Below are 9,551 nucleotides of genomic sequence, written 5' to 3'. Positions count from 1 at the left end.
CAGCAGATAAAATATTTCTTAGCTTTAGAAAAAATAATATCATGTCTCTAGTCACCAAGACTTTCACCAACTACACCCATGAATGGTGTCGGTCTCTTAATGCCAAAGAAAGAAAAGAATTAGATGTGTTTCACTTGGGGGGTATATATGGTATCAAAGGGGTAGATCTTGACTTAGATTTTATTCATACCGCACTAGAATATTGGGATGTAGATACCCATTGCTTTAGAATAGGGTATGATGAAATTAGCCCTTTGCCGGAAGAATTTGGTGCTATTTTAGGTTTCCCTACAATAGATCTTGTAGTAATCCCTAGGATAGATGCATATTATTATAAAGATTTTGAACGCTTCTTAAATTTAAAAGAAAGGGATCTATCAAAAATAGTAGATGGCAACATAGTTAATTTGAAAGAATTTGCTCGCCATTATTTTGATAAACCTTACTCCGAATCTTTTCATATTTATAGAAGAAGGGCTTTCTTATTTTGTATGCTTAATCAATTTTTTCTTACTAGTGGTAAGAATAATGAGGGTCAATCAATTATAACCACTGTGTTAGAACAAATTGAATCAGGGAGAAATCCAATAACATTAATAGTTGGAGAGACTATGATTAGTCTCGATGAATTAAAGAGGAATCCAAAAGCACCTTTTTGGGGCTCTCCAATTTTATTACAGGTAGAAAAATAATATTTTTAATTACAGAAATCAAAAATATATTTTTGTATTGTAATAATAATTTATTTGCATTGCAATTTTTTTTACAGATGTGGCTAATGGAAAGGCTGGAATTAATTAGCCCTCCAGACAACATTGAGAAGTATACTCCAAATTGCTTCGTGAGGAGGAAGAAACGCTTCTCTAAGATGGGGCGCCACGAGTGGAAGAGGGTCTACGAATCCTGCAATTTTTCCATCAAGTGGGTCATCCCTTGGTGTAAAATAGAAAGGATGGTTGGTGTCAACAAGCAACCTTTCTGCCGTCTTCCAAGCTTGTCCCGTATGACTTATTATTATCCCTACAGGGTAAAAAGGCAATACGGCCTACTTCAGACTATTCCTTCTAGAGATCTTCATCCTCCCTATGAGTTCCCTGTCTCCCAGGAAGTAGACAAATTTGATGCTTATTGGAGTGCCAGACCTCTATGGGAAGTAATTACCCAAGAGGTTCCTCCTTCCTTGCCAATGATGTAAAAAAGTGGCTGGTGAAGAAACCTTCAAAGGACTTGAAGAAAAATCAGGGTAAAACTGATGTGAAGAGTCGTCTTGGTGACAAGGTGACTCCTGTTAAGGAACGTTTAGGTGAAATAATTGAGTTCAAAACACCTACAAAGCCCAGGAAGAAAAGTACTACGAATGATAAGGGAAAAAGGAAAGCTGACACCACAGAGAAAAAAGCTTGGGTAAAAAAAGAAGCATGGAGTCCTATCTGAAGGGGAAAATATCTACTCCAAGATTGAATGTAGGTCCTCTAAAGGATGCCTACTAGCTAAGGTTATGGATGAGGAGGAAGAAGCAGACAGAAATTGGAAAAGGGCTAAGAAAGAAAAAGAAGATTAGGAGCATTGCTTAATTTTCAATTATTAGACTTAGTTTTTTTTTTTATTTAAAGTTATTTTATTTAAGCTTTATTTAAATTCCATCAATAATGTAATTTATTTGTATTAATGAAATTCCAGCTTTTAATTAAAGTGTTTACTTTAAATTTATTTTATTAAAGCAATGAAAACCGAAAAAATTAATTTTCCCAAAAATTTTCGAGTACAGAAGTCGAAAATTTTCCGAAAAACACCGAAATGTTCCTAGAATTTAACTGGGAATTGGCGCCGCAATTTCGAGACTGACGCCGGCCGCGACAGTCTGGTGTCAGGCGACAGACGCCGTCGTCTGGCGCTAACGGTCATCGGCTGGCACCAGAATTTTTTCTACGACGCCGATGTTCCGTCGATCTTCTGTCGAATTTTTAATTATTTCTGGGATGCAAGATTATTATTTTTTAAAAAAAAAAAATAAAGTGGCCGCACCCGTAAAGGGTTGCCTACGTATCCTTTCTTAAGGAATCAGGCCAAACGTAGCTCTCTTGAGTATCTTACTCAAGTAATTATGGGTAGTATTTCTTAAGTTGGTCAAGATTAGTCATGTTCGAGAACTCATTGCCATCCATATTAGTTAATTTTGCTGCACCTCCTGATAGGATTGTTTTGACAATGTAGGGTCCAGACCAATTAGGTCTAAATTTTCCCCTAGGATCTAAAACATTTTTCCTTAATGCTTTTAACACCAAGTCTCCTACTTTGATGTTTCTTGTCTTGACCTTTTTATTAAAATGCCTAGCCATGCGAGTTTGATAACATAAAGTGTGATGTAGAGCTTCTAGTCGTTTTTCATCGAGTAGAATTAGCTCTTCGTATCTTGCCCTAGTCCATTCAACTTCATCGAGTTTGCTCTCTAATGCAATGTGTAGAGATGGAATTTCTAGTTCGACAGGTTGTACGACATCCATTCCATATACCAAGGAAAATGGCGTATTTCCTGTTGATGTGCGAATTGACGTGTGGTAACCCCACAATGCGAAGTGAAGTTTATCAGGCCAATCTTTATAATTTTTCGTCATTTTCTCGATGATAGTCTTTAGATTTTTGTTAGCTACCTCAACTGCGCCATTTGCTTGAGGTCTATAAGGGGAAGAATGATGATGTTGAATGCCATATTTTTGTAGCAATTCTTCACATTCGGCTTGAAAGTGAGTTCCATTGTCACTTATCATTTCATGTGGGACTCCATATCGACAAATAATATTTCTCTCGATAAAGAGTGCTACATGATTTGCAGTGAGTTTAGCGTATGATTGCGCTTCGACCCACTTTGTGAAGTAATCAATTGCTACTAAGATATATTCATGGCCTCCTGTTCCTGGGGGAGTGATTTTGCCGATGATGTCAATTCCCCATGTAGAGAATGGCCATGGCGACGTGTAGGTGTAGAGCAAGGATGGAGGAACATGTTGTAAATTGGCTTAGATTTGGCACTTAGGGCATCTTTTTACGTATTGATGGCAATCCCTATTCATTGTAGTCCAATAATATCCTTCTCGCATTATCTTTTGGACTAACATTTTGCCATTTATATGAGTGCCACAGTTTCCTTCGTGGACTATCCTTATTGCTCTTTGTGCATCCTTTTTTCCTACACATAAGAGAGCTCGACCCTTAGGTACCCTTTTATGTAGCTCGTTGTCTATGAGTACATATTGGGAAGCAAAGAGTCTTAATGCTCGTTTTGCTCTTTTTTCAGCATGGGGAGGGTATTCTCCTTTGGTGACATAATTGAGTATATCCGTGTACCACGGTTCTTCTTCTTCTTCATCTTGGACTACTTCGTCATCTTCTATAGCCTGGATGAATGCTGGTTTGTGCCTTTTCTCTATAGTTAGAAGCATTTGCTCGATTTCCGTGGGAATCCTAACCATTCAGGCTAGTCTTGCCAAGGCATCAGCAAATTGATTTTCTTCCCTAGGTAGATATGTGTATTCTACCTTCTCTAACTGATCAGTAAGAGTTTCCAGATAGGTTTGGTAAGGGGTTAGACTTTCACTCCTTACTTTCCACCTTTTGGATATTTGATTGATGATTAATGAAGAGTCTCCGAATATCCTTAATTTTTTTACTCCCAATGCCAAAGCTGTTTCAAGGCCTACCACGCATGCTTCGTATTCAGCGGCTTTGTTGGTAACGTCGAAATCAAGCTTTATGGAGATTGGAACATGCTCTTCTTTAGGTGATACTAGTAATACTCCAACGCCACACCCCTTTTGGTTTGAGGCTCCGTCGAAGTACAAGGTCCAAGTATCATCTTCAGTAACCATTAAGTCTTCATCTGGAAATTCATTGTCTTGTATTGGCGTCGAGTCTTCTATTGGAAAGTCTGCTAGAAAGTCTGACACCACAGATCCTTTGATAGCTTTTTGCGGCATAAATCTTACATCAAACTGCGCTAAATTGACTATCCATCTCGATATGCGTCCATTGAGTGTAGATTTCTCGAATAGATACTTGAGTGGATCTAATCGGGAGACTACGAAGACGGTATGCACTAACATGTAAAGTCTTAGTTTGGTTGTGGCCCACACCAAGGCGAGGCACAACTTCTCAAGTGGTGTATAACGTGCTTCATATTCGAGCATCTTCTTGCTTAGATAGTAGATTGCGTTTTCTTTGCCTTCTACTTCTTGTGTTAGCATAGCTCCCATTGTCTCTTTGGTAACCGTCAAATACAACCTAAGAGGTATTTCGGGAAGTGCTGGTGCTAATACGGGAGGATTTGCGAGATAGCCTTTGATCTTTTCAAAGACTTTTTGACACTCGTCATCCCATATTACTGGTACATTCTTCTTGAGATTTTTGAAGATTGGTTCACATATCATCGTCAATTTTGATATGAACCTACTTATGTATTGCAACCGGCCAATAAATCCTCGAATCTGTTTCTCAGTTTTGGGCGGTGGCATTGACATGATTGCTTTAATCTTGGTTGGGTCTATCTCTATTCCTCTAGAGCTTATGACATAACCTAAAATCTTGCCTGAGGTGACTCCAAAAGCACACTTAGATGGGTTCAACCTCATATTGTATTTTCTTAGTCTTTCGAAAAATTTCCTTAAGGCTACTTGATAGCCTGAACGGTCTTTTGATTTCACAATCATGTCGTCGACATATACTTCGACTTCTTTATGCATCATGTCATGGAGTAAGGCAGTTGCTGCACGTTAGTAAGTAGCACCCACGTTTTTCAACCCGAATGGCATTACCGTGTAGCAATAAGTGCCCCATGGTGTTATGAAAGTTGTTTTTTCCATGTCTTCTTCTGCCATGAGAATCTGATTGTAACCTGCATATCCATCCATGAACGAGAGAAGTGCGTGATTTGCCGTGTTATCTACCAGAATATCGATGTGTGGTAAAGGGAAGTCGGCCTTTGGACTTGCCTTATTTAGATCTCGATAGTCGACACACATTCTTACCCTTCCATCTTTTTTCGTAACTGGGACGACATTGGCGACCCATTTAGGGTATTTAGATACCTTGATGAAACCTGCAGTTATTTGTTTTTGGACCTCTTCTTTTATTTTAAGTACTACGTCGGGTTTCATTCGACGTAACTTTTGTTTTACAGGTTTCATTCCTGGAATTAGTGGTATAGTGTGTTGAGCTATTTCTCTATTAATGCCTGGCATATCTTCGTATGACCAAGCAAATACATCGATAAACTCATTAAGTAAGTTAATTAAATCAGTTCGTTCTTGTTCGTTAAGTGTTAGTCCGATTTTAACTTCACTTTTATTGGTTGAATCATTTGAGATATCAACCATCTAAGTTTCTTCAATTACCGGTGTTTTCTTTTCGAGTGTTTCCATTGCTTTAATAAGTTCTTTGTCTTTTTCATTGTTAGTTAAGCAATGCTCGTCATCTTGGGTTAGAGAAGAACACAAGAAATAAGGAGAAGAAGAAATATTATTGTACTCTGAGATCATTACATCAAAGAGTGATATGTCCTCAAGGACTTGATCACTAACTATTCTAGGAGAAGAGATAGAGGGGGAAGGTGCTACTACTAAAGACCTAGATGACTCTATAGGGAGGGACTCCGACTCAGACTCTAACGTAGACGACTCTTTAAACATTGGTCCTTGCCTTGTCGTGATGGATATCTTCCTTCCACTTGGAGTTGTCACCTTGACGGTCTTGCGCCACTCCTGTAGTGATCCTTCCGCCGGAGTGATTAGCTTCGAGGGATCAAATCTTTCGCTTTGTAGGACTGTTTAAATGAGTGAGGAGTTATCCTCTTTGTAAGTTGGCTCATTCTTTTCTAGCCCAAATAGTAGTCCCATAATGTTAAAGTTAAAGCATGGGGGTGCTTTCTCCTTATGGACATAGGAGTTGGGATTTTATCTATGAAATAACAATCCGAGAAAATCTCAAATCCCGGTTGCCTTATGCCATTTACAACAAATGGATCGGGAAATTCATGGCATGGATACCCCTCTCCTTCTTTTATAAATTGACCATTAAGTGTAAGAGGGTACTGGTCCATTGGGATTGCTTTCTTTTGCGTGCAAGCGTCTCTACGTGCCTTTGATTTTTCCTGGGCTCGCTTGAGATCATTCCGAGTTGGTTCGAAACCATGTCCGAAAGTGTCTAACTTAGGGAGGCCAGGTGACTCCAGCGATTTTGCTATTCGCTTCTTCTTTCCTAGGGTCATCCCAGGAAAATTTCCTTGTTTCTTCAGAATAACATTTACAATCATGTTGGAATGGGGTCATGGCAAAGAGCGGTCCTTTCATCCTCCTGGATTAAGGAGACCTCTTCATTAAAGCCCCATAAATCTTCATCATCCTCATCGTGCTCCACATTAATTATGGGATTTTCTATAGACTTGATTCTCATGGGTGAAGGATCGATGGTGATAAAAATTCCCCTAACTATGGCTTTTACTTGTTGGTGGAGAGATGAGGGGACACCCTTTAGGTCATGAAGCCAAGGGCGTCCCAACAGTAGATTGAATGAAGCTTTAATGTCTACTACTTGGAAAGTAGTAACATGTTCTATTGCTCCCGCCGTTACATTCATGGTAATTTTACCAAGAGCTTGACGACGAGTGTTGTCGTAGGCCCTTATTCCTTGTGTAGACGGAGTTAAATCTTCATCCCTTATGCCTAGAATCCTCGTAGTTCTAAGTGGACAGACGTTGATGGCCGATCCATTGTCTACAAGAGTCATAGGGACGTTCGTTCTCTTGCAAACTACCATGAGGTTTAATGCCTTGTAATGTTTGTCACCTTCTGGAGGTAAACCCTTGTCAGAAAAGGTGATCAAATTAATTAGACTAGGAAGATCACTCGTGAGGAAGTTAGCCAACCCCTCAGGAGTGGTGTTAGAATCTATCCCTATTTTGTCCAAGGCATTCATTACAGCCAACCTATGTTCTCAAGATGTTGCGAAAAGTTTCCTTACGTTCATCTCAACTTTTGTTTTCTTAAACTGCTTGACGATATCATTGTCTTCAATGATGGGTATGGGAACTTGCTGTGTGGTTGGCATGGGTTGTGTTGAAATGGGAGGTTGCATTCTCCCGGATCTTGTGAGGACGTCTATCGATGAGTCTTCTTCAGCCCAAAAGTCATCCATGGCGTATGACAACGAAGGTGGAGGTCCTACCCTGTCTTTTAAGTAGACGTCTTCTTCATCACTGTCCCAAACTCCATTAATATTTGCGTCCTCTTCTTGTGGAACTTGGACTAGTTTATTTTCATCAATCATTTTCTGAATTAAATCCTTAAATTTAAAACAGTTTTCGATAGTGTGACCCCCTAATTGATGATAATGACAGTAGTATCTATCTGTCCTTTTTAACGATTCGAATGGTCTCGGTACGAGAGGTTTGATCTCGCCACTCTCGGAGAGCATTTTGAACATTTGTTTATATGGGATCCCAATTGGAGTGTAGAGTCTATTATTCTTCTTGGGTTTTTCAGTGACTTGTAAAGGAAAACACTTTGCCTCATAAGTCATTCTCATGGGTGTGAATTCTCTCTTAGTTTCATCTTTCGGGAGTGGAACCTCGTCATATTTCTTCTGAATTTCCTTTATAGCCTTGAGAGTTTCACGTAGCAAATGCGATCCTTCCATCATAGACAGTGTGAGCGATTGTATGTCCTCTTTGCTTGCTGGTTCTGGAAGGTTATCCATGGCGTCGAAAAAGATCTCCTCCTCTTCTTCGATGGCATGGATTTCTTTGACAGATTTAATGAGAGACGATGGGTCAACCTCGTTTTCCTCATCAGAGATAGCCAAGGCATGAGCGAGAGGTGCATTATCAATACTTGGCTTCTTACTGGCAGGGGCCAATGGCAGCTTGTTGTTGTCGATTAAGTCTTGGATAGCTTCCTTAAGCTTCCAACAGTTTTCGGTGAGATGGCCCTTACCTTGGTGATACTTGCAATGTGCATAGGGGTTCCAATTAGCCGACCTCTTTTCGACTGGTGGGTCCCCAAATGGTCCAATAGGAGTTATAAGACCTTTTGCATTTAATCGATCAAATGCGGTGTCATAACTCATGCCAATGGGACTCCTAAATGGTTTCTTTTGTCGTTGATTATTCATAGCAAGGACTTCTCCTAGGTTAAAAGTGCTAACGTTGTTTAAGTGGGTGGTTTTGGAAGAACAAGGATTGTCATTCTTCTTGCCTTTCCAGCCACTATTGGAGTTATTTTTGGCAGCTTTTAACTTAGCCAGGTCGTCATTAATATTGATTCCAATGTCGTAGACGGCCTTGAAGGTATGGAGATTGTTTTGATACTTGAGATGCTTGGAATATTTTTCTTGAAGGTTTTTTTGAACAACCTTACATACTCTTTTTCACTCGGCACCTCGATCATCTTAGCTGAGGTTTCTCTCCATTTGTTAAAGAAGGAGGTGAAGCCTTCGTTCTCCTTCAGTTTGAGGATCTCAAGTTCCCTATGGCCAGTCTCAATTTGAATGTTACACTTGTATCTATCAACGAAAGCGTTTGCTATGGACTCCCAGGTGGAGGTCTGTTCTTTCTCGAGAGAAAAGAACCATTGTTGGCAAACGGTCTCGAGAGATGGTGAGAACAGAGAGGGGAAAACCTTCTTATCGATAACCTTAATACTCATTATTGTCTCGAAGGCTCTTAAATGAAAATAGGGGTTATCGGTTGCTTTGAATTTCGGGATGTCGTTGGCATTGAACTTCTGCGGAAGAAGATCTTTGTCCACCGAGACCCCTTGTGAACTAATCCCTTGAAACTTGTAGTCGCTAGATAGCTTGCTTAGATTCTCTTGCATGAGGTCCATCTGTTGTTGCTTCACGGGATCATCAATCTTAAGTGTGAGGAGATTCAGTGCCTCAGTCACGGTAACCAGTTGGTTCCTAAGCTCATTGACTTCTTCTTGTGTTGCCTTTATTGTCCTAGCTTTCCTTTTACGACCTATGGGTTTGTCGAAAAGTTGGACTTGTACGAAAAGGTTGTCTTTGATTAACCGTCCTTCCTTTCTTGACCACGCGCTGTAATTTAAACCATTTTGCGTTTTAATTACTTAACTCAAATCGACCTTGACTTTATGGTTTTTAAAGAGGAAAAAATTAAAAAATTGGTGCATATTTTTGGCAAAAATAATGTATATATTTTTAGAACTAAGTATGGTTTTTAAATTGGAGGATTAATATCCGACTTACACCCCTAAAAAAAATGACGGAAAAAACGCGCATACAAGACTCTCTTAGACATGGTCAAAGTGTGTGTATTGGTGTGTGCGTTGAGTGTAAGTGACATGTTTGGACTCTTGTGTAAGACCATGGGACTTAGTGCCTAAACTCAATTAATGACTCAACCAAGTGTTATTGACAGTAAAATTTAACCAAATTACTTAGTAAACGGGTTAATTAGACATAAGGTGATGACTCGATCAATAATCCGAACTGTTGTCAAAACGACAGGACTGGCGCCTCTCTTTGCAGTATAGCGCCAGACG

This window comes from Chenopodium album, chromosome 1 (genome assembly GCF_948465745.1).
Source record: "Chenopodium album chromosome 1, dcCheAlbu1.1, whole genome shotgun sequence".
Lineage (NCBI taxonomy): Eukaryota > Viridiplantae > Streptophyta > Magnoliopsida > Caryophyllales > Amaranthaceae > Chenopodium > Chenopodium album.
Note: the sequence above shows the minus strand (reverse complement) of the source record.